Raw genomic sequence first — 26,369 nt, forward strand, 5'->3', positions numbered from 1 at the left:
GATTATCCCTACATTACATGTAGTTGAGACAAGTGTAACACCTGAACGTGGGGATGACGATGCTATAGCACAGTGACGCTGTGCTCACAACAGGTGGGAAGTGAGCTCTGCAAGAACTCTGTTGATCTGTTTATAGGGGAAGGCATGAAAAATTTGCACACAGGCTTTTTAGCAGAGTGCTTCAGCAGAGAAACAACCTGCAGAAATTGTAATTGCAGAGGATTTACCTAACAGGGATATACCCTAGAGTACTTCAAGTTCAGAAAAAGTGATGCCAGTGACATATTCCGGGCCCCTCATCGACAAGGGCGTGCGAGAAGGGAGGAAACGTCTGGGCGCTCTGAGACTCTGCTCAGGGGATAAGGGGTGGGCATTGCAATGTTCCTTCACGTTCAGGAGCGTCCTCAGAACACCGCCGGGACACGACAGGTACCCCAAGGCCGTTAGGTACCGACCAGACCCTTTCCCAGCGGTACCGCCGCCCCGCTGGAGAGCGCCGCGGAGCCCGGCGCCGACCCCGGCCGCGGGCAGAGGGGCCCGGCAGCCCCGCCGCTCCCGCTCTTCACCCCAGGGGCCCACGGGCGGCTGGGGCTCGGTGCTCCCAGCGCCGGAGCTGCAGCCTCCGGCCCGGCCCCGGTACCTCGGCGGGGCTCGGAGCGACCCCGCTTCTCCGGGAGCTCTCGGCCCCGCTTCGCCGGGCTGGCCTCTGCCTGGCTGGCGGGCAAAACAAAGCGGAGACAGGGAAAGGAAAACGGGGAGAAAGTACGGCTCCCGCCGCCTCCCAGCCTTCTGCCTGGATCTCCCTGCATGAGACAGCGCTGCAAGCGGATCCTGACCGGGGGCAGGGGGTGGAGAGAGGAGAAGGAGGACGGACAGAGAGAGGGAGGGAGAAAGGGAGGGAGGGAAGGAGGGACGAACGGGAGCCTCTCTCCTTCCCTGGGCTGTTTTTTTTTCAGTTTCCTGTCTCGCATTGTGCTCACAGCGGATATGTGCTGCGCCTACAGGTGTGTCCCCTCCTCGCAGCTTTTCCCCGGCTCCCAAGCGTAGGCTCCGGCTGTCGGGGGGCGGCGGCGGATCGTGACCGCCATGTGATGATTATTTCTCTTGGGGCGCTTTCTCTCTCCTCTCGCTCTCTGCCTCCTCCTCCCTCGCTCCCCGCCGCTCCCGTCCTTCCTCTCGGAGGTGGCCGCAGCCGCTGCCGCCTTCGCGCTGACTCCGGCTGCGGCGGCGGGGCCCGCCGGGAGCATGGGCGGCCGCCGGGGGCTGCCGTAGCGCCTCTGTCCAGCCCACCGCCACCCACCCGGGCTGCCGGGGCCGCCGCTCCCGCTCGGGCAACTCGGACGGTCCGTGCCCGCGGGCTCCCTCCCGCCGGCGCCTGCACCTGTTGAAGGTAACGCAGCTCCGGCGCTGCCGCCGCGGGATGGGCGCGGAGGGGAGGGGGGAAGGCGGATTCCTCGGCGACTTCCCCCTGTCTCCCCCAGCTCGGGAGCTGCTGAGTTGTGGGTAAAGCAGCTTCTCTCCTCCTCGGCTGCGGGGCCGGGGGTAAGCGGCGAGGGCCGGGGCTGATGGGGCTTTCTGCCGCGCTGCCCGTGACCAGATGGTTTTGGTTAAGGGGCTCCCGGGCGGCGGCTCTGGACTCGGAGCGCCTTTCTCAGCCGCCGTGCAGGGCGGGGAGGTGGGGGAGGCGCGGGCAATGGACTCCTCCCGAGCGGCGGCCGGGGTGCGCCGGTGTCCGGCGAGCTCCCTCCCTCCCTCCCTCCCTCCGCCCCGCTCGCTGCGGGCTGGCCGCTCTCCCCGGGAGTTTCGCAAGCCCGCAGGGCCGGGGTCAGCAGCCCCGCTGTCGCGGCTGGCACTGGCCCGGCGCCCGCCCCGCGCTCCGCCTGCGCACCGCCGACTCGGGAACTCGTTTGGGATTTTCCTGCAAACGCGTTTTGTCTCTTTGCAGAGGCAGCTTTAAACTTTCTTTCCAAACTGTTAATTAGATACACTGTACTTTGCTCATGTTCCGTGGAGGCGAATGGGAGTGCGAGGCTGGGAAGGCTTGTGACTCAAGGCATAGTTATTCGGGAGGTGCGGAACATCTTTGCGTGCCCCGTTCAGATGGGCTGTACCTGTAATTTGTGACTTTGCCTTCTCCGAGACTTCGTCGGTTTGGTGGCATCGGGAGGCAGAAGGGATCTTTAGCACTTTGTGTCCTTTCGAGCTTAATCAGACACTCGGTTGAATATACAGAGGAGGAAGTGTAAGTTCATCGCCCCTCTGAAATCTGATGGAAAGTAACATTGCTTTTGTCCACGAGTTACAGCACTATGGTCCTGTCCTTATTGCTGAGCTCGTCATCAAATGATAACTTGCTCATGAGAGAACTTATGCTTTTGCAACGAAGGCTGTTACCTTGAATGTGATGATGAGCTTATTGAACACCAGAGGGAACTCTGAATAGGTAATTCATTCAAGGGAGATATATGCTTATTTTACTATTTATGTTCTCATTACAATGGAATCTAGGAGGAAGCAAAGGTTGGTAAGTAATAGGCTGCTGGTATGTACCTAGGCTGACTTCAGTTTTCTTAACAGTTTTTTGCAGAAGACATCAATTCTAAATTTGGGCTGAAAAAAATTTTTTTTTCCTTTCTTCCCCCTCCCCAAAGCTTGAAGTATGCAACTGGTCTTGCAACAGCTATGTACCATGCTATAGGCAAATCAGCTGGGAGACCTGTTCACCTGTTTGCTAGGGAGTGAGATTATAAATGCATGTTGGGCTGATGCTTAATGCCCTGCCTGCTTGTCAGGTTGTGAGACAGATCCAGCACACCTGGGCACGGGGGCTGCTGCCTGCAATTGATGTGCCAGAATAGAACATGCTTCCAGCCAAAACAAAAGGGAGGAAGGAAGGAAGTCTACTTCCAAGCCTAGCATGGCTTGTCCTCCTTACCTAGAACACTTGTGGATCTAAAACCTAGTCTGATTGCTTGTGAAGTAGAAAACAGTCTTTCTTAAAATATATGACTTAAATAAATTCAGAAACTAAATGGTGTCAATGTTTGGGAAAGGAGTTTGAATGGTGGCTTCTGGTACCAAAAGCTGTATAAATCATCTGAGATTATTGTAAGAAGCTAGGGTCAACCCATCAAAATGTGATACTGTATTTTGTAGTAACATGAACCCCCAAAATGTGCAACTGAAGCTTTGGATGCTTGTGATAGTCTGTTACAGCAGTGTTGATAACCAGGCTTCTTTGATACTCCTGGATTGTCAACGATGGGAAGGGTAGCACAATAAATACACTTGTGACTCTGACTTTTGCTCCAGAAGCTTATGCATTCAGCTGTTCATCCTGTCCCTTTGCCAGAGATTACTCTACCATTCAGGGTTATGTTCTCTTGAACTTTGAATCTGCCAGATTCAAGATAGGCATATGAATGTAAACTGTATTTTATGGCTGTTCAGGTTAGTGTTGTGAAGTCTGATAGCATGAGTCTCCTGTATATCTCTCTGCTGTGACAGAGGGACAAAGCAAACAGTTGGGGTTGGCTGAATTGAGCTGTATTTGTGACCCACAGTCCATAAGCATCTAAATTCTTTTGAAATGGCAGGTGTGAGTCCAGTGACCTACCTCGTACCAGAACTTGGTGGGCAGAGGTGGTGGGGAGGCAGCTCTGCACGAGGAGAGGCTGTGTGACCTTCTTCACAGGTTGGTCAGCAGCACACAAGGTCTGGGTTTCAGAAGGATGCAGTTGATGGTGCACCCAATCAGCCCTTAATTCCTCTCCTCCTTCATCCATTCTAGCAATCTGAAAGCGATCCAAGTTTTTTTGTTCTTTTATCTAAGCCTTTCTTTGTTCATCTGACTTGAGGACTTGTTATGTAAAATATTCTCACTACACTACTCTGCCTGAATTTTCTACAGATGATATTGGAAGTTGGATAAAGGCTTTGTATAGCTTTATAAAATTGGGAGTTGTTTGCCTTGCATGCAGAAGATCACTAAGGACAAATTACATTTTGAAGGGAGACCTCTGCATGAATGCCTATTAACAACAAAAAAGTTCCACTTTATTGTTGCAAACGGGTTTGGATTCTGGCTCAGTTTTGAGAAAAAGATTTGTGCATTATTTGTTTATTTTTATGAAGATTAAATACTAAGCGTTTATATTTCTGTAATGGCTAGAATTTGGAAATTTTCATATACTTTTAAATTATTTATTATATGAAGCACTGAATGAAGATGTTTGTTACACTGGTGTCACATTCAGAATATTGAATTACAATTGTAAAATTAAGGTAACAAGCCTAAATTGGAGTTTGCAACTTTAAGCTCTTGCCAGCAAGCAGTTAATGGCAACATTAACTGCTAGAAAAGTAATTGCTACCGTTCTTTTACTGTCATTTTGTTCTCACTCCCCTCCAGTCAGCCTGTTCCACAGAGATATCATGAATATTCACCGAAATAGCTTGGCATTGTCACTTATGCAATTTCTCATCAGATCCAATGTGTTGATGAGCTAATGTGCACTTGATTAAATGTACTTGATTTATGCAAACAAAAACTCTAGGTCCTTCTTGAAGTAAAGTTAGCACCTGCACAGCTATTAGTGAGATGAGAGTCTAAATAATTATGATGAAATTAAGTAAACAAACAACCTCGATGTGGTATTCCTCCTACTCCTTCACTTTTACCTTTTTTTTCAACTCAGTAGTGGATATTTATTTTGGCTTTTCTTGCAGGTTTTCTTATGCACCATAGAAAATTGTAAAGCTCAGCTTATAGTGGAGGGTCTATTTAAATGGCTTCTAGTAGAGAAAGAAACCCCAAACAATCAAGAAAAAAGAGTATTATTAGCTGTAATAAGGCCAGGGGTAACTAGGATTAGTGGAGTATTACCTAAAGAGTTTTGTTTAAATATGAGTCTAACTTGGATTTGACATTGGTCAGTTAATCCTTGTTGAAAATAAAATAAAATCATATAGCCCAAGTAGTTGAGGGGATGTCTGTTGTAAGAAAAACCAGTATTTGGAAAGTAAGTGGTTTAGCCTCTTACTTTTTAATTGATCAAACACATTTAGAAATAAACAGTTGAAAACATTTTATTTAACCATCTGTGGTTAATGGTACAAAAAGCTCTCTGTCTATAAAACTGATCAAATCTGGCTACAAAAAGAGGCCTGGAGTCCTTGCCCTCTGCTGCTCTGGAGGCAGCAGAGGATGGATGGAGGAAGGAGAGGACACATATTTGCCCAACCCTCATGCAACCAGACAGACTGGAAAGCTGTTCAGGGGATCTTGTGGACCTGGGGCTTACTTTCTTTAGGCAGATAGTAATTTAGTTATCTGTTAAAATCAAGTATTTCTGTTTCTTTCTCTGCAGTTGTATCTCTGCAAATATATAACTTTTGGAGCTCTCTGAATTTCCATCTCAGGTAGTTGAGTGAAGACTTCTCGTTGTAATGTCTAAAAGTATCTGTGCTTAATAAATGTTACTAGTAATTATTAAAAAAAATCTCAGCCTCAATGTGATGGTCAGCCCCTGCCCCAGTGCTCAGCTTTACATGACCATAATGCAGGACAGAGTTTGCCCTCAGGAGTGTGTCAGCAGAGCTGTGGTCACCAGCCATGTGCTTTAGGGACACTTGGTTTCTCTTTGGAATTCAGCTCCTGGGCGCTGGCGCCAGCATGGATTGATGATTAGCACCATGCTGAGTTCTCCAGGCTCGTCAGCCTTAGTACTCATCAGGGTTCAGAGTCCACCTGGCACCTTCTGAAACACTTCTGACCTTGCTCCACCTTTATAGTTAGCTTCCAAGTTTCTGCCTTTGTAGTTTCACTTTTGACATGCCCCTGATCAAAAAGCTTTGCAATCCTGCAAACAAGTGAATTTAGTAGTTGATTTATTCAATCAAAGTGTGTCCTCAAGAAGTTAGTTATCCAACTAAAACCTTATTCCTAGTGTTTCACTTGTTTGCTTGTTAACTGGCATTCATTAGTTTAAGGCCACAAGTAAAAAGTGAAGGCAGTCAGTCTTCCTGATTTACCTCTGGGCCCAGCATGATCATGGCACAGATCCTTCTGGGAGCTACGTGAATGCATATGGAAAAGAAGGAAGTGGTTTGTGACAGGCAAAATGGCTTCAGACTGTGCCTGACAAATTTGATAAGATTCTATGACCTGGGTTACAGTGTTGGTGGATAAAGGAAGAGCACCCAGTATCATCTGCCTGGACTTGTGCAAAGTTTGACATTGTCCCACATGGTATGGTTGTCTGAACTGGAGAGACAAGGATTTGATAGATGGGCCGCTCAGCAGATAAGGGATTGGCTGGAGGGTTGTACTCAAAGAGTTGCAGTGAATGGCATAATGTCCAAGTGGAGACCAGTGGTGTTCCACAGGGATCAGTACTGAAACCAGCACTTTTTAACATCTTTGCTGGTGACATGGATAGTGGGATTGAGTGCACCCTAAGCAAGTTTCCCAGTGACACCAAGCTGTGGGGTGCAGACATGCTGGAGGAACCTGGCCATCCTGAGGAACCTGGACAGGCTTGAGAGGAAGCCCTGTGCAAACCTCATGAATTTCTGCAAGGCCAAGTGCAGGGTCCTGCCCCTGGATTGGGGAAATCCCAAACACAAGTACAGGCTGGTGGAGAATGAATTGAGAGCAGCCCCAGGGAGAACTTGGGGGCTGTTGGTTAACAAGAAAGTCAACATGACCCAGCAATGCAGACTCACAGCCCAGAAAGCCAAACCTGTTCTGGGCTGTATCAGAGAAGCCTGGCCAGCAGCTTGACAGCAACATAAAATGGTTGTGGCACTGTTGGAGTAGTCCAGAGGAGGGCCATGAAGATGATGAGAAGGATGAAGCACCTCTCCTGTGAAGACAGGCTGAGAAGGTTAGGAGTGTTCTGCCTGGAAAAGAGAAGGCTTTGGGATGATCTCACTGCCTTTCCAGTACCTGAAGGAAACTAACAGGAAAGATAGGGCAAGGCTATTTACAAAAGCATGTAGTGACAGGACAAGGAGGGATGGGTTCAAATTGAAAGAGAGTAGCTTAGGTTAGCTATTAGGAAAAAATCTGTAGTGTGAAGGTGGTGAGGCACTGGAACAGGTTGTGCAGGGAAGCTGTGAGTGAATGCCCCATCCCTGGACATGTTCAAGGTGAGGTTGGATGGGACTTTGAGCAGCCTAATCTAGTGGAAGGTATCCAGGGGTGCTGGAATGAGATGATCTTTGAGGTCCCTTCCAACCCAAACCTTTCTGTGATTCTGTGATCTACGTCATTTGCAGTGAATGGCTTTGGTGTTAGTTGGCAATCACAGTTATCTTTATGTTGCAGATGTCATTCTTTCTGCCTTCTCAATCCTACAATAATACAGGAAGCTGTAGAAAAACTTTGCCCCTAAAATATCCTAATTATGTGCTGGACCTTCAAGCAGACCCATAAGAACTACTCTTCCAGATGAGGTACATGGAAACTGCCTGTAAACAGCACGATTTTAAATAAAAATCCATGAGATGTTTAGCACTTAAACTGAATTGTTCCAGAACTTAATTTTTTATAACAAGGTATGTTCATGCTAATTGCTGAACAGACTTGACTAGCATATTTCTAGTTAAACTGGATTAGGTCTGCATGTTGACTTGGATTGAAGGACACTCTCATAAACCTGATGCTAATCTTGCTGTATCTAGAGGAATTATTAATGTGATAGCTCTGTGTCTTAGAGAAGGAATGCAGAAAGCTTAATGTTCTGCCTATACTTACTGACTGTGTTTTAAATATGTAAAAATGTGAGGAGGAACTCCTCACATCTTTTTCCCCAGGCCTCTTGTTTATCTTCTAGATAGTTTAAGAAGAGATAGTATCTCTTTCTGACGTATAAGAGTTGTATATAAAGAAGATCTAGCTCTTACATTGCTATGGGCATCACTGTTTAGAATTTTTGAAGGACCAGTTTTTTAACCAACATTTGCCCTGTAGGAAAATTGTTATTGGTCAAATGTATTCAGCCACAGGGAGAAAGCAGAAGGCAGAAAATATAAACCAAATTGATCTGGTAAAAAGGGTGCAACTGAAATACAAGGTGAAGTTTACCATCCTGAATCAGGACAAGTTAGTAATCTTTTGCTGGGGTTTAAACTAGGCCTGCAAAGCAAATGAAAGCTTCTTTTTTCCTGAAGATACAGGGCACATGGCATGGTCAGTAGTAGATGGGTATGATTTCCTTCAGCTTGTATTAGTTAGTTTCCATTTAATAGACATGATTATGTCATGCTCATTGCAGCTGGAAGTCCAAAATATGCAACATCTCTCTTAAATATATCAGTAGACCGCTCATTTGGCCTTTCTTAGTGTGTTGTCAAGTGTGTGTTGAACTTACATGCTATCTTCATTTAATCAGTTTGGGACAAATTGGTATAAACTTAATGTTGGGCCTGTTGAATTGTAGGGCAATAAAAGCAGTAATTTGACCTCTTCTATTTCCAGTCTTGTGTGATGAAGTAGTTTAAAAGCTGTGAAAATTTTTTCTGTGCAGTTTTGACACGCATCATCAGCAACTGGAACTTTTCCCTCATGAACTAACAGCTCATGTAGACTGTAGTTGTGGTTATGATGTGTGCACATCTCCCGTATGGGTACATGTGGGTGACTTTGAGGTTTTCTTTTCCCCCACAAATGTCAGTGGTTTTGTCTGAAAAGCTTCTGCACAGGCAGAAAGTGTCTTTGTGAGTACTTTTAAGTGTCTTTGCGAGTACTTATAAGAAGTTTTTCAAGAGTCAGTAACTCTGCAGCCACAAAGCTGGCTTTATGGCTCAGATTATGCATGTGCTGTGTGGTCTAGGTGTTGTCACCTTCTGCCTACCCAAGCTGTTGAGATGAAAAACCAAAAGACTTTATTTGCCTTGACAATCCTGGGTCCAAAGTGGTGGTATGAGTTTATGTATTAGTAGGTTGGATACAACTCCAGAGAGGTGACATCTCTGTTTATTAACAGATGACTTCTTGGTTTGACATTTAACTGGGGGAAGATCTGCAAGCATTTCACAGTCCATTGTGCATTTAATTTGTTATTTGGTAGCATCGATGAAAATGCAGGGCAATATCTTTGAAATTATTTGATTGAGGGGGTTTTCTTTGATTTTGGGTTTTGTTTGGGGTTTTTTGAGCTTGTCATCTATAGTTTAGCGTCAGCGGAACTGTCAAGTCCCACAACTGTTTGAACATTTCACTTGGCTATTGCTCATGAGCCAAACAAAATCTGGGACTAAAGTGTATCTTACCTTGAAAATTCTGAGAAAAAAAGAATCCATCTTTAAGAATTTGTTCCCATTTGCTTTTGCCTTTTTAGAATTTCATCTTGTTTCTAACAAGAGCCTTTTATTGTTTTGAATTGCATCTGTTCATGCCTTTTAAGTTTTCTTATGGCTGTATTAAAGACTTTTTGTTGCTGATAATTTTTTTTTCCTTAAAGATGATCAAGTAAACTGTCAGTTGTCTGGGGGCTTATCAAAAGGACTGAATCTTTAAATCTGATTATACATAATGCTTTTTACCTCCCCTCAGATGCTAATTGCTTTTGTAGCTCTACTTTGCATGTTCTATAATTTTCAACATCTCTTTCTGAGCATCAGCCATGGAACTGGGCAGAGTATTTTAGTGTCATTCTTGCCCCGTGCTACCCCAATCATTATTTCCATTCACTCTCATATCTTTGAACCCAGGAGCCACCTTAGCCCTTCTAATAACAGCAGAAGCTCTGAATGTGATGCTTAGCTGTGAGGCTGTCTTGACCTCATCCCTTTTGCTCTCCTTGCTTCAGAGGTCATAGTTCTCTGATCTGCAAACCTTACCTGCATCCCTTGTTACTAGATACATATCTGCATTCAGGTATCTTAAGATTGTTTTGGTTGGAATGAGCACAGCTTGACAAGTAATTGTGTTAACTCTGTGATTTGCCTTCTGTTTTTATTTCTCATGTTACTAAACCATATAATCTCTTAATTTTACCATAAAGAACTTGCTTATTTCCAGGTAGCTAATAAAACACTTAGTAATGTAAAGCAAAATTCCAGTAATTTTGAACTGCAAAAGAAGCATTACAGTTGCATTGTGATGTTACTCACTAATGACAGCTTTTGAGATCCTGAAATTAACTAATTTTTACATATTTGTCCTATGTGTTTTGACATCCTGTTTTTAAAATCCCAGTGATTTGATAAATCTTGCTTATGTCACATCTTTAAGCCTTCAGTTGCTGAAAAAGCCTTCAATGTGATACACAATCAATAGATTTCACCATGTTTCACTCTTATAAAGATAAAAATGAGGAACTTTCTGCAATGTCTTGAGATGCCAGCTGCAAAATGATTCCTTGCTTAGGATGCCTTTAGACCCCCTGTGTGAGCTCTTTATGTTTGATTGTGCATATTGCCCAGTCCTTTGTTTTATGTGTTCTCTGAGGCATCTGTTCTGTGTCTCTTCCAGCAGGAACAAGAACACATCAAAAGGCATTTCACCCTGGACCCTATTTGCACAGAAGCCTGAGCCCCAAGAAGTCCCTTTGACCAGCAACGCTTGTGCTGCTCAGGTGGGCTAAGAACTCTTTTGGAGTGAGGGTTTTGGGTTTACCTCCATTTCTTCTTCCAAAGAGTCGTGCTGCTTGCTTGAGAAAGAGGAGTTTCTTGTGTAGGGCGCTGCAGTGCGTTTGGCTTGGTGCACTGAGATGAGAGATGTCTGTGTGGGATGGATGTGCTTTAGGGTTTAAGTTGAAATATCACAGCCTCAAATTTACTGTAATAATCTGGCATGAAAATGCACTTACTTTGTCATTGTCCTGGATGCTGTCTGATTCAATAGTGATTTTTATGCATAGTTTTGTATCTCCTGGACCTGTAGTGTAAAAGGATATTAAGCAGCTTGTGGGTGTGAGTCATCTCAAAGTTAACTTAGTTATCAAAACATAGTATCTCAATTGCTCAGAGTAACACTTTCCACTTCACTTTTGCAATGTTTTGCTTGTTGCCACTGTTGAAATTTAAATGTCTATTTACTTTTCCCAGTTGTAGCAGTTAGTTATTCTCTTTTAATTTTGATCCTGATGCCTGTAAAATGAGTAAATATAAACAGCATTCTTGAAACTAAACTCTTCATGCTATTTTCTCCTGCTGATAATTTCAAGAGGCAGACTGTGTTTTCTGTTGTCTGTGGCTTAATTAATCTACTTGAATTATACTTGAACAGGAACTCTGATACCAGAAGAGGGTTTAGCAACCTTGGAAGTTAGGAACTTATGAATGAGGCAGTGCTGAAGAGTTACTTTATGTTATTATTTTGCTTGTTGGAAAAAGAAGATGTTTGTAAACTCGTGGCCAGAAGTGGCTACATACTTGCTTCCTTTCCCTCCCTCTTAGAGACTTTTCTGCTTTCTCAGGCCTTTCACGTGTAATAACTTGGCATGGATAGGCAGGTCTCTGTCCCGAGCTGAGATGTTCCAACACCATGCCAATAATTCTGTGGCATCAGTCAGATGAAACTGGCATACTTACTGGAATACCACAAGTCTGAGCTGCTTTGTGAGTAGGTTTGGTGCCCAGACTACCATCTATGCAAGCCACTGTATGCATGGGGTCCTGTAGGTTTCTTGACTGGGAACTTCAGCATGGTGGTTTTGCTGCTGTCTTTAGCAAGCAATTTAATTTCTCTGTGATTTTTGTGGTGTGTTTTGTTTTGTTGTGGGGGGGGAGGGGTGTGGGTGGGTGTTGGTTTTGTTGTTGGTTTGTTTTTTTTTTTTTTTCATTGCTTCACTTTGGGGTATTTTGGGAAATCTGTAGAGAAAAGTACAATTTGGTGGTATTTTTGTCAAGTATAAGTAGGGCAAGTAGATGCTGCAGCATTCCTTCTTGACCAGAAAGGATGGGGACCTGCTAATTCTCTTAAATTATCCCATGTTGCTTTCCCAAAAGCCCCTATGCAAAAGTAAACCTTGCATCCCCAGATTTCCTGGCTTGAGGAAAGCCTCCTCCAAAGCACTTTCACATCATGCTCTCTGTATCCATGAGATGGCTTGGCAGGAAGGAGCATTTTTGTTCCAAGTGGGTTAGCAGCAGGCACAGACCATCATTCAGTGATATGAAATCTTCAGTGGCTGCTCTGCTGTAAGTAGTTCCTGCCTTCACTGGCCAGTACCTGCTTGGTTGTGCTGTTTTGTGGAGCTGTGCTGTGGGCTGGACAGGAGAGCTGATCTAGCATTAGACTGTATTTTATGTAGTTGTTATGTGGCTTTGAAAAAAAGTATTTAGACATTTCCTTTCATTGCTGCTGTATTTCAGAGCATGGCTGTGCAAATGCATGATAATTTGCAATGTTGGACTGAGAAGCTGGAAGGCAATCCCCACACCCCACCCCATCAAAAAAAAAAAAAAAAAAGGAAGAAGAGGATTCAAGACTTGCTTAAAGTGATTTCATTGCCAAGTTCTTTGTGCTATCAAGCCCCGCCTGTGTCTGTAGCTCTCTTCCCTTCCTGCCGGTCCCATCCTGGGTGGCCCCATTAGTCAGGGAAGAAGAGGCTTTTGCAAACTGAGTGAGGGTGTTGAGTTTGTACTTTCAATAGCAACCATGCTCCTGTGTAGCTGTTCTTTCATTTCAAATAATATGAGGTGGCTTTAAACTAAATACAGCCCTTTTACATAGATCTGGCTGGTGCCCTTATTCTCTCTGGGTGCTCTAAATATTGTGTCTCTGTGCACTTGGTGAGGAAACTTTTTTGGTGTCAGTTTTCTTTCTCAGCTGATGACCTCCAGTGCACTGCTAGCACTCTCCTGAAGCATTAACCATGCACAGAGTCACTTCCTTTCCCCTCTTACCTCAGTTTAAAAGACTTTGCTCTTGAATCTTGTAAATGGGGTGATAATTTCAAAGCAAACAGCTTCCAGTCCTTTCTTGCCAACTTTTGCCCACAAGGTATGCAAAGTAAACAGAGCAGTTAGGAAATTAGTTATGTGCTTTCCCTCCTAGTGCAAGGCATCCCAGGATGGTTCCTAGCCCTCTAAGTAATGAATAAAGGGAGAGATGGAGAACTGGCCTGCCCGAGTGGCATTTTAATGTATGGAGCCATTTCACAGATCATTCATATTTTACAAGCTTTAGGAAAACCTTGTAAAATGTTAGGCTTTAAAAAATCTCTACTATTCATATATTGAACATAAAAGTGTTTTATTGCTTGCAGCAGAGAAAGAAAACTGAAATACCTAGGATGGGCTAAAAGAAATACAGAGAATTTTCTTCACATGTTAAAAAATAGCTTTCAAGCAGACTTCACCTAAATACAAGGAAGATTCTTACCTCTGGCAGGCTTTTGGGGGGAGCTTAGAAGGATTTTTCAGCACTACTATGATATTTATAGGTTTGATTTGGAAACTGAATCTGGATGCTATAATGGTGGGTATGCAGCAGTTATAGGGTACAATACCTGTAACAGGATATACAGATGCCATTTTGGTGCATTTATTAAAAGGAGACAAGTCTAGGCAACTGTTAAAAAATGTGACTTTGAAAAAGTTGATAAATAAATTGTTAATGCTTAATATATTTAGTTCCATCCTAGGTATTGAACAGTCTTTACTAATTGACTTATAGGAAAATTTGTTAAATGTGAAAATTAGACATAAGGTTATCTACTGAGAGGCTTAGCTACAAGGTGATGGTGAGGCTGAAAGGGGGAAAAACCATTATGTGATCTCCTCCAAATGAGATAGGGCAGGTCTCAAGAGTACAAGGCCTGCAGGAATTCAAATCAACAGTTGAGTTATAGTCTGAGGCCATGAGCACAAACACAACTTCCATTTTATGCTCATGCACGTGGCAGCACAAGTAGGAAGCCGGAGTTCTCCTGGTCCCAAAAGAAGATCCTTCATTATCAGCTTTACTCCCTTGGCATGACTCAAAGGACAGTATGATAATAACCCATAGTGGTACTTCTTCACACATTTCTATCCCCTTCATAAAAGTAGCTCTATGCATGGAGTGTGCTCTACTCCTTTTTAGAAACAGGATCTCTGTTTAAAAAAATAATATAAAATTGTATTTATTATATACAATATGTATAATATATTTTATAGTTGCTATCAAAGGTTTTTAAAGGAAAGTATGCTCTATCTTATGGAAACTTTGCCTTGATGTTTCCCAGCTGAAGGTTATGAAATTCTCTGAAGATGGGTTTTTTTCATAGAAATTCCTTCAGTTCCGTGAATGTTAACTCAAAACACCTGAAAGAATGTAACATATCTGTCTTCTGGAATATTTCATTTGTACTTGTGCCAAAAGCAGAAAGCTAACTTGGCTGCAAGGACCTAGTTTGGCTGAACTTGTAGTCCCTAGAATATATAAGAAGATTTTTTTTAATATAGATTTAATGCTAAGCTTTTATATTTACTGGAGAGAGAGGAAATATTACAATTTGAGTAAATATTTTAAAGTAATTTATATATATATTAGCCACAAGGAAAGGATAATATGTTCCTGGAATAATTTCTTTTTAAATAGCTGCACTTTATGCAGCGTGAACTCAAACATCCCAAACCACACAATTTTTTTGCTCTTTACTTCAAATAAACCTTACCTCAGTTCACATATATCTTTATTTTCCTGAGTGAAATTATGAATTTCCTCTTTACAAACCAAAAAGAGAAGGTGTTGAATTAGCTTCTGCTTAGTGTAGTCTCTTTAAAGCAGACATTGCTTTATAAGATTGGCTTCAGCATCTGCTTTTTACCTGTGAATCCTAATGAAGTTAAAGCTGTCCAGGTAATACAATTACAAATGTGATGCAAGTTGTAATGCAAAGCCAGGAGATTGTCAGCCCAGAAACTTTGTGTGTGAGCTGCAAATCACCAGAGTAACTTTCTCTTCAGTACATACCCGTTCCCATTCTCTGTCCATCTCCTGGGAAAGAAAAGGCAGCAGTAGCCAATGGGAGAAATTGCAACTTCCTGGCTCTACTTGATGCAAAGGTTAACAAACCACATAGGAGTCCAGATTTTTTATTTTTTGTCATTGTGTGGCTGTTTGAATGGCTTTTCTCTTGCTCTGTGGGCAGACAGAAGGTATTGTCTTATCTACTTTTCTGTCACAGTTACAATAGCCTTGCTTTTTCTTCAGGCTGGGTCTGTTGAGTCTAGTGGGGATAGTATAGTTTTCATCTTCTCAATTGGAGAAACCTGGCAACAGACTGCTGAGTGATGGGAAGGTTAACTAATGGGACCAGTCCTTGAAGGAGCTTTATATTATTTGGCTGTTTGAAGAGGAGTTAAAAAACTTGGTGTCGTCTAAGTTAGGTTTTATCTTTGTGGTGTGAGGCTGCACATGTGAAAGTTTGAGAATGCTGGAATATTTTTCTTGTTTCTAAGTTTAGCTATAAATGTCTATGGCCTACTTAATATTAACCTGTGTACTTCAAAATGAATAGCAGATTACAAGAAAATCAGATCGCTTTCTTCAAGTAAGCTGTTGGGAAACTCAAGACATTCAGAAAAAGTGAATTAACTGAAGGTGTGGAGATGGAGTACACCAAACCTCAAGCTACCTGCAGGGCACTCTTGAGAGAGAAAGGGGTACTCTAGAGAGAAATTGACTTTCTACTCTGTGAAGATGGAGGAAGCATCATGCTGACTCATCTTCCCACTTGGGAGTTGCTCTTCAGTGGAGAGGACTATCATTAGATCTTTTTCAGGAAATGAGGTGGCTGCCATGTAACAGGAGAGGAAAGTGAAAGATGGGTCTGTTACTCACTTGCCCAGAATCAGAACTGCATATCCAGGAGTAAAAATCATGTGTCCAAACAACTTTGTTCAGAGACCCTCCAGGGTCTCCTTCTGCAGAGTGACCCTCAGGTGGTGTTTTGGATCTATTTTGTATGCAAATTGTATAAACTCAACTAACGAGATCACACAGATGTTATACAGAGTGCATTTTTGTGCAACTAAATTGAATTGTGAATCTGTACTACTGGGTCCACTTAAAATAAAGTGTTACCACATCAGTCATAGCAGAGACATGTGAAGGAAATCCTTTGCTAGCATTCCTAGGGAATGCTGCACATGCTTCACTGTTCCTGGAGTGCAAAATCATTCTTCCCTCCTAAAGAGCATCCAAATGCTTTTAATATTGACCTGGAGATTAAAAAACTCCAACGACAAAGTGTACAGCTAGCATTCTATTACTGTACTGAATAGCTATTAATATGGCTGCTGTGGGAGATGGGGCAGGAAGGGAAGCATGGCTGCCTGGAGCTGCAAACATAACAGCTTCTAAAGTTTTAAAATGCTCCTTCTGCCTCCTCACACGTGCATGCTACCTGCCATCTTGTGTTTGTATTTGGTATGTTGATTTGGGGAAAGATTTGATTTGACACTACAGCACAGCTTGAGGAACCAGCTGTACAGAATATTAATATCTGATCTTATTCCATTAATATCAATTTCAGGCCTGCATTCCAGAGAGGGTTAATATTAAGCTGGTTTTAATAACAGCCATATTTTCCAGATTCCTAGACAAAATGCACCAGCTGGTTTGCACTAAATTTTACAGTGCAGGAGACAAGGAACAGACTTCCTCACAGAAAGGAAACATGGCAGTATAAGTCCTGGGAGAATGGGGAGTTTCAAGCACTGGACAGGATGTCTTGCTTTCACAGTGAGCTCTGGCAAGGGCAACACTGAAAACCAGAGGGACACCAAGTCTTGACTGTGCTCTCACCTTGGTTTCCCATGTTCCTGCTCACCTCAGGCTCTTTGTGTTTCTCTCTCACGGTGAGTGACAGGAAAGCTGTGTGTCTGGGCTGGCTTGTGGCTGTCCACTCCACTCCCTGCATCCCACCTAAAGCAGAAGTGGTTGTAAAACCACTTGCTGGAAGTTGGAGGAAACATTGCAATGCCTGATCTCCTGTGAAACCACTAAATGAGGTCAATAGACATTAATATTTTTTTTTTAACAATTCATACATGCAGCCTTGGAAGAAATGAATGAACCATAGCTTCCTTTTTTCCTCTACATTTTTCTACCACATAAAGTGGCATAATTAAATAGCAGCTATATTGTTTTACAAATGCCTCTATGCGTGAAATTAGTGTGCTTCCCAAAAAAGCCCTAAAACTGAAAGACACTGCAGTGTTTGTTACAGTAAGTTAGGCCTGTGACATTCTATCCTCTGAGAAATATTCCTGCATGGAATCTCGTTATCCAGTTCATCAACATGCATAATTTCTTCCACTACTCCTAGCTTTGAGTCGAGATTGGATTTTGTGAAGATGTCTGCAGAGGAGTTTTATGTATGGAGCTGTATGAACAGAAAAGGTTAAAAATTGTGGTTGCAGCAGCCGTGAAAAGCTATAGCATAAACGTTCACTGCTTTAAAATATGAAAAAAAACGGTGTCTTTTAAATATCAAAGGGATTAGTATTAATCCAGCACTTGTGATTTTCTTAAATCATGTTATTTGCATAATAATACTCACCACCTGCTATATCTTCAAAGCGCTTTTCAGACATTAACTAATTGATCTTTGTAACACCCCTGTGATGTAAAGACCTGTTATTATCCCCAGTCTGCAGATGTGGAAACCAAGACCCAGAGTAGCTGAAGGAACTTGTTGGGTACAGGGCTGAGGCAGTGACATTGAGGGTGCCATGTCTCTATTGTCCTGTCTTCTGGCAGTTCCCACTTCCAGGGGCAGCTACAGTTTCTTCTTGCCTGCCTTTAGGAACAGAAAAGGAATGGATTTATTTTTTTGTGTCTTTGGAGGGATATTGTTGGGGGATGTTTGTTTTGATTTTGGGGGTCTTCTGCTAAATGATTTTGCTTTTGTTTTCACTTACCCTGTAGTCAAAGACAGATAAGACAAAAAGGCTTTTTATGTCTTCTTCTTGTCTGTGTGCACCACAGTGAACATTGAGAGCTTTTGAGCACCTTTTTCCTTTGTTCAGGACTCAGTATGGTCTTCTTAAAATACAAGAAGATCCATCTCAATATGAGAAAGAAGAATGTAAAGAACTTTACGCTGAGGGTGGCAGAGCACTGGAACAGGCTGCCCAGGCAGGCTGTGGAGTCTCCCTCTCAGGAGACATTCAAACCCACCTGGACGTGTTTGTGTGTAACTGCTTCTGGTGGCCCTGCCTTGGCAGGGATTGGACTAGATGATCTCAAGAGGTCCCTTCCAACCCTAACAATCCTGTGATTCTTTGATTCCTGTTGGTAGTTTTATGGTCAAACTTGCCCCTGCTTGTCAGAGTAAGAAATTATTAAAATGAGAAGTGACAGGGTGAGTTGCTTATTGTTATAAAATTTAAATACCTGTTTCCATCCTGTGCTGGCAGTGAGCAGCCATTCCCAGGTGCCTGCCAGAGGAGCAGCTGGTGTCTGTGTTCAAGGGCTGTGGAAGGCTGGGGTGGTGCTGCCACCAGGATGGCAGCAGGTTCCCAGCATCTGCCTCTCGGTGTTCCTTCACCAGGTGTCTGGGGTGTTCCAGCCCTCGGTGGTGTGGGGGACAGGCAGGTGATGTGTAGGTTCCCCCAGTCTCTGTCACTGCTTTCTTTGGAGCAGAGCTTGGTAAAGTGCCAGGTGGGCCTTGGGAAGTGCTGTGTACCTGAGCAAAATGAGGCAGAAGTGGAGGACAGACAGGTGTCACACACCTCAGTCCAAGAAGAGATATTAAAAGCTCTTTCATGGGTAATAATCTGACTTTAAAATGAGGTATTAAAAAAATATGTTACAGTCCCTTTAATCTGGCAGTGTCACTTCAATACTTAGTGCAAGGGCTTAACATTAAAGTGGATGTATTTGTTTTTACATATGTTTCAATGGCATTATCTCATGCAGGAAAGTAAATCTTATTGATGGAGCACTTGGAGCCCATCAGTGCAGTTTCAGACCAAACCTCAGGGAAAGCTTGTGCCATGCCACCTTCCAGGAGATGATTTTGTGATTTCCCAAGTGCAGTATTTATGCCTTCACAAGGGCTGCAGCAGTGACAAACAAGCAGATTTACTTCAACGAGTTATGGACATGGCTATATGTGCTTGCTTTAGTTATTTGGCCAAACAGGGGTCCAGGAGAGGTGAGGAGCTGGAGCACAAATCACTCTGAATCCTGTTGTACTCCAGCTGGGACAGATGGGCTGTAATCTCTCTTTAGGACACAAATTACAGGGTTTGCAGACCTTTGCATGCTGTGGATTGTTTGCTTCTCTTCACTCTTGGAACACCATTTCCATACACACCTCTGTTGATTCAGGACAGAAAGGGGTCCAGCATCAGGTGACAGTGTTGCTTGTCTCATGAGGTGCTCCCTCCATGATTTGTGTCATTTTCAGGTGAAAGGGGTGAAACTGGTGAGTTCTTTGTGAAACACTGATCCTAGAGGGAAGGGCAGCTTAGGAGAGGGAGGAGAGTGGGCAAAGCTCAGGTCATGCTTCAAGTGAAGCTTGGAGGCATCTGAAGCGCTCCAGTGATGGTTATTGTGCTAGTCATGGAGAGAAGTGGATAAAAGGTGGATCCTGTAGCAGGACTGGAAGCGTGGGGCAGGGCACAGATGGTGAATTCAGCTTGTGGGAGGCATTGTGTCAACCCAGTGTGCTACTCTGGCAGCCTTGCACTGCTTGGGAGAAGGGTTTGGCTGTGGTGTGCTCCCAGCAGCTGCAGTGGTGCCACATTGCTTCCTTCCCTGACCGAGGGCAGGGCAGGCCTCACTCCAATGGGAGCCAGCAGCACAAGAGTCTCAAAGGGAAGTTGCCATGGTCACAACTGTATCAGATGTTTTATTTTTTGTGGCCAAGAGCAGCAGCTTGTGCAGTGACCTCTCACTTGGCTCTTGTGCTTGGGCAGTGTTGCTGGGGCTGGTGGCAAAGAAGAGGTTGAGCTTCCTTGATCTTGCTTGGCAAGTACTTTTTGACCATGAGATCATGTCAGAATTACAACAGGGACAGTGAGGCCCTGGCTTCTGAAACATCCAATGGAGGTATGCCCTCTGTCTCCTGAATTTGTTTTGGTTTAGATCTGAAACTGCTGGAAGGTGATTGTTGTATTACTAATGGTAGATGTACCAAAAGGAGTTGTAGAACACTTCTTATTGTAACATACTTATTGTAATCAGGGCAAAAACGTTTTTAAACCCAAACCTATCATTTTTCTCTCTCTCCCTCCCTTAAAGTAACCAGAGGAATAAAAATATTGTTGGCACTCAAGCTTATGTTTCAGACTTGGGATTTGTTTCTTTAAGCTTGAAGTTTATGAAGGATGCAGGGCTCTCTGCAGCAGTGAATGACATCCTACTTAGGTCCAGCTGAAGTTTCTCCATAGGATCCCATCAGAGGGCCTCAATTCTGGACTGCAGACAACATCAAATGCAATTTATTCTTGGCCCTTGGATCAGCCAATTTTTTTTTTAATTCGTTTTTTTATTATCATTCTGAATACCTACTCAGTTTTGGGACTGAGCTGATAGCTTCCTAGGAAACTTGGGCAGCTATCAAATAGTTAGTTTTGATCTCTTTTCTTGTGGACTCTTCTGTAATATCAGCCCATATGAGATGTCTCAGCAAACTCAGTTTATTTAAAAGAACATTTAAAATAATGGAAAATAGATTTAAGGAGGGATTTGAAGAAGCCATATGCAGATGGAGTCCATGCTCTGTCGTAAGGCAGCTGTAGTTAAGCCATTCATTGAACCTCCTCCTCTAAAGGAAGAGACTTGGTAGCTGTCATTCCTCTGCTCAACTGTTATTACTGTCAAGTTTTTCCCGATGTTTATCCTGCAACTCCTGGATGCTGTTTAGGTCTCTTGTCTTTAATAGACACGGTGAACAGTTCATTCCCTTCCTCTGTGACTAATTTCTCCCTAGTTGAATACTCAGTAAAAGCTAAATCACTTGCCAATAATTCTTGGGTCCTTGAAACAGCAAAAAAGCAAGCTTTTAAACTGGCTAGTGTTCGCTTAAGAAATAACACTATTTTGGCAACTTATACAGCCTTGAACTTGTTTGTGAGCTGACTATAGACTCTGTAACTGGATAGGTTTGTTTAGTAAACTTTTTAAAATCTCTCACCTTTTAAAATCCAATTTTTTCCAGACTGGGGTTATAAATGGGGTTCTGTGCCTCTTGTTTAATTTTGCTGTGAACAGAACAGCTAGTGTCTTCATTCAAGGGCCTGCCTTGCTTTGTACCGGCTGATTTACAATACAATGTGTAAATGTAGTAGCAGTCTGGAACAAAGGAGAGCCTGTTTATCCAAACAAATTTGAGGGTGAGGGTGAAGAGGTAAATTGCAGCCTGTTTACTGAGCTGCAGCTTGAAAGCAGAACCAAACGCAGGGGAAACGTGACAGGCAAATGACTGGGGGGGGGGAAGGCTTGGCTCAGCGTCCCTGTAATTTTAGGGTAGTGCTGACCCAAGGAGCCGAGGCGAGCTGCCGGGGTGCCCAGGTGCTTGCTGGTCCTTTGGAGGAGCTTCACTGGCAATTAAAGACTTTCTGTAGATGGTTTTTGTGCTTTGCTCAGAGCAGTTCTGTAGTCAGTTGTGCAGAATCCACTGTAACCTCTTGGCAGGTGTTGCTGTGGTTCTCCAGTCTGCTGTGCCTCAGCTGATTGCTTCTACTTGTCCTGAACTGAAGCCAGCAAACACATTTCTTGGATTTAAGTATTCTGGGTATTTTAGCCTTATTGTTGAGCTTGAGTATTTCAGCTATAACAGCTAAGTCTATTAGCAAAGAGATTAAATTGTGAAGAAGTTATATTGCCTTGTCCAGACATGAAAAATAAATTGTTAGAAATAGGCTTCCATCCAAGGCATGATCACTCCTGCAAAACGAATTGGACAGAAATACTGTGGTGCTTTTCTGTGCCTTGCATGCTCAGTCTTTGCACTTCCTGTAAATGAGTTTGCTACCTAATTATGGACCAGGTTAAGGAGGATCACCTATTCCAACTGTATTGGTAGTGCTTCCTAAGGTTGCAATAGAGGCCTGGTTTGCTCAAAATCTATTTTTTATTCTGCTTCTGCTACCATGTAACGTTTTGAAAGGGTGATTTGCAGAGCAAGGAAGGCTGGGACCTGAGTAAGGTGAACTCTTCTTTAAGGCAGCTCATCAGCTTCTTGGCTCAGTCACATCCTGCGTGCTGTGTAGTATTTACTGTTGTACCAAGAAACATGAAGTTCCATCTGTCCTTTGTTTTCCTGCCCATTAAGTACAAAATTCATTTTGGTTTAGCAGAGCTTTCCTCTAAACTTTTGCTGAGTTATAAATTATGGCTTTTCTGAAATCTTCAGCCTTGCCTGGGGGAAGAACACTTTAATTTGGTTTAACAGTAGATGAGTAATCTAGCTACAGATAGTGATTTTTCAGTTCAGCTGCAGTCAGCTTCTTGCTCCAACTGTTCCACTAAAATTTCAGAGGTGGCAATCAATTCCCAGCCAGCCTTGTTTATCCTCTCCTTGACTTTTCTTGTTCTCTTTTTAGTCTATGACGCTGAAAAGTACCATCTTATAAAGCATGCATGCTCTATTCCTGTTAATGGTTTTCAACACAATTTTGTTAAGTCAGATTGCTGAACTGTTTTTCTCTGTTCGGTCATCAGCTAGAATTTTAGCACAGATACTCAAATATTTCATGCTTGCCACTTCAAAACAGATGAACAGTATCTCTTCAGGAATGTATTTTAGCTTCTCATATTTGTTTTGGTTCTTTCCACTGTAAAGTGGAAAGAACTGGGTTAGCATTAGTTAAACTAGTTTATCTTGTTCTCTATATACATAAATATGAAGTTCTCATTTGGCATGCAGGTCCATTTTATGGTCATCCAGGCTTGGAACACATCCTTCCAACATCAGCAAGATCTGTTCTTTGGGTGGGTGAATGGATGGGCCAGGGAAATGGGCCTGCAAGCACAGGGGAAGGTGTGCCAAGGCCAGCAGGGAAGCTCCTGTTTGGGGTCATGGAGCACTTTTCGGGGCATTTGGGTGCAGAAGAGAGGTACCCTGATGATGTGGAAGCTGCTGCCCCAAAGGTGATGGCAGGTCAGCAGATGGAATGCACTGCTCTTGAGATGCTTGTTTTTGTTCCTCTAATTAGTATGTAAGGTTAATTTCCTCTTGAGTATGTGAAAGAGGAAGGCTCAGTCTTGAGGGACTAAAGCTGCCTGGAGGAGTGGGGGGGTTGTTTTGTTTTGTTTTAAGTAACTCAGTGTGGTATGCACTGTTCCTTGATGGAAGGACAGAAACTTCATAGCTCTTGTTTTAAAGGCTATGGGTCAGCCCGTAAATGTTATTAATTTCATATGGAGTGGCTAAACTTCCTGCTGACTTAGGTAATGTACCCACTGAGCTTGGATAAAAGGTTAGAGATGGCAATTATGGAAAAATCTTTTTCCATTAAGCTTTTGTAAGCTCAACCAAGCCACTGTCAATAATTACTCTTTTTTCCCTGCTATTGTGGACTGACTCTAATCCAGACTTGGTTTATTTAATTTTTTTTCTTGCTTGAATGTGCACACTCAAGATACATGGAGAATATCAAGCAACATGGAGTACACACTGAGCAAATGCATTTGCTGGGATGTACCTGGTGTGTCAAACAGTGAATAGATTTACAGTGTAAGTGGTCATAACTGGGCTGTAAAAGTACATGGTTTTGTGCTTTTAATTCTCTGTTTGTCTCTTAAGTTGAACAAGGCATCTTGAAGAGTGGCATTGGGCTGGAGGAGGGGGTACCAGGAGGACTAGAAATAGCAGCTGTTTGTTTATGCCAGAATTTTTATTCTCTCTCTTCCTTCTCCCTTTCCTAGGGATAGTCTTATGTATTCCACCCACTCTCATTCCCTTCTGGTGAATGTGTGTGGATGTGCTCCAGGACCATATGTGCTTGTAGAGATATACTTCAAAGGAAATTCTAGACTGCCTAGAGAAGCTGCTTGAGTTGAGACGAGGCCTGAATTTGCCGACTGCTGCAGCATTTCTTTTGAAGAACCACATGGCAGTGCTGCTGTTTCTTTCCTTCAGCACCTTTACACACTGATGAACACCCTTAGACCCTAAAGCAAGTGAGCTGCTGATAGGTGTACTCTGTATGAACTAAAGCAAGCTGAATTTCACTTCAAGGCATCAGCTCAGCTGGGCTTTTTTGGTGGCTAGTTGACATGCTTTAGATTTCATTATGTATTTGCCCAGCAGTGAAGATAATATGAGGTTTCTTTTTTCTCCTCCATGCACAATGATTTCTTCAAAGAAGATTTTACCAGGTGGTTTTCTGGAAAGGTGGGAGCTTGCCCCAGCTGATTCAGGGACGCTGTCTTACCAAGCCATTATTTCTGGCTGCAGACCAAAAGGACCTTGTCTGTGTCTGCTCTGCTGTGGCCATTCTTGGTTAGATGCCTACTTTCTGTTTGACAAACCTCTGCAGATTCTGGATGGCTTCCATATGGATGCTTTGGTATTAAACTGAATATGCTAAACATACTCCTTGTTGAGGAATGCAGGGCATCTGGTGCAGATTTTGGCATCCTTTTCCTTCCAAAAAACAGAATTGTACAATAGCTGCTCCATTCTAGCAGCAGCAGATTTTGAACCTGGACTGGATTGAAGTTAAATCTTTGCCAGGGGTTGTCCATTACATTTTGTAATATGAAACATTGACCTTTCATATGAAATGCATTTATTTTATATGAAAGCATTTATTTTATATGAAGGCATTTTTTTTAAAGTCCATTTTTATGGGTATTTGGTCCACTACTCTTGAAGAATGAGTGACTGGCAGATGTGTCAGTAGACTTCTATAGCATCTTTCACACTTTATGTGCTCTAATCCATGGTGCAGATCGTTATTAGTTTGTTTCTGTAAACACCAGTTTCATATCTCAGACAGGGTGATCGTGTTTGTAGCTAGCTGGAGCTAAGGGAAGGAAAATAGTTTGATTTTTTCACAGGTGTTGCCATGCAGTCATGCATTCCCTTCCCCAGACTTCACTCTTTGGTCAGCCATGAAATGCAGAATGTGAGGGTGTGTATGGAAACTGTCAGCTAAAGAAACACCCTCTGGATGTGGAGAATTGGTTGTATTAGGGATGAGCAGTCTTGCTTGCTCGCACCCTAAGCCAGCAGCATGAAATTGCTTTTAGATACTTGAAAACAGCAAAAGAAAATTGCTTCTCCCCCTCACCCTGCCTTTGGAAGAGCATGTTCTTGTTAGCTGGGCTGCTTGTAAAGGTGGGACTCTCTTTGTTATCCCTGAGATGGTCTGATGGTGTGCTGAGAGGGCTTCTCGCCTCCCCGACCACGTATTTGTTTCCCTATTATTCACAGCTGGGGGAATGTTTGTGTTCACAGGATTATTTGTTTACAAATGATATCGTTTCTCCTGAGACATCTTCTGATGATGATCAATGGCTCAGTTACTTTTAATAAAGCTGAGGCAGTCAGACACAGGAATTCTTTTGAAGTTGTTGAGGCCTCATCTGAGTCATATAATACCTTAAATGAAAACAGAGCAAATAGGAAATGTAGAAACGAATGATAGGTGTTGGCAGGAGGGATGTTTAGGAAGTTTATAGCTTTCACATCTTTCTTTTCTGCTCAGGGCGGATGATTGTTCTGCCTTTAGGCACAGACAAGCTGCAAATGAGAAGATGGTGGAGAAAAATGGGGAGCAGTGGCGTGATGGGAGGTGTGTGATGGATCTGACTGAACAGATCTTTCTTCAGCACAGGCAAAGCTCTTTGTTCTGGTGGACCACGTTCAGCCCTTAGTGCTGATGCCCTTGGCCCCAGGAAGGTGGTCACAGGGTAGAGCTGGCTGGAGGCCAGGACTCAGCAGCTCAGTTTCTGACAAGGACAGATCTCCCAGGACCTCCAGCAATGATTAGTTCTGAGATGCCCTGGCAGGAACTGAGTGGTTTTGGGACCTGTTTGGAAGCTGATTCAGTGGTCTATAAGAGATATTTTCTTATGTTCCAGTTGTCCCCAGCCTTCCTACCTGGGAATGTCCGTAGGACTATTTAAGCTATTTGCCAATTCAGACTGCACATAGGCTTTAGCCAAACTAGCAAAGCAGTGGTGCTTTTCTGCAGATTTGGTTAAAGGGCATCTTTGAATGCTACACTTAACCTTTTCTTTCATAGGAATGGACACATAAGGGTAAATGCTGAGTGAGGATTTCTCTGTTGTTCACCTTTCCAATATTATGGAACTTAAAGACTTTTATGGCCTTTAAAACTCCTCTAGATAGAATAGCTCCTCAGAGGTGCCAAAAAGGTTGGGTTTCAGGAAAAAAACTCAATTATGAGTAATAGGTGTGTTGTGCTGATAGTTTTTGTAACCCTGGGCATTTGCTACTGAA

At 43.2% G+C, this 26,369-nt stretch overlaps 1 protein-coding gene across 3 annotated transcripts in view; it reads left to right on the forward strand.

Annotated features, from left to right (window-relative positions):
• Nucleotides 1-943: 943 nt before the first annotated feature.
• Nucleotides 944-26,369, forward strand: part of PLXNB2 (plexin B2) — a 251,221-nt gene continuing 225,795 nt past the window's right edge. The window contains exons 1-2 of one of the 3 annotated variants that reach the window (XM_058022296.1): nucleotides 944-1,004; nucleotides 10,481-10,583. The gene's annotated coding sequence lies outside the window, so the exon portion shown is untranslated. Of the gene's footprint in view, nucleotides 1,005-1,303; nucleotides 1,391-10,480; nucleotides 10,584-26,369 lie in introns of those variants that run through there. The other 2 variants (XM_058022297.1, XM_058022295.1) reach the window with 2 other exon arrangements.

The sequence above is a fragment of the Melospiza georgiana genome, chromosome 4 (assembly GCF_028018845.1).
Source record: "Melospiza georgiana isolate bMelGeo1 chromosome 4, bMelGeo1.pri, whole genome shotgun sequence".
Taxonomy (NCBI): domain Eukaryota; kingdom Metazoa; phylum Chordata; class Aves; order Passeriformes; family Passerellidae; genus Melospiza; species Melospiza georgiana.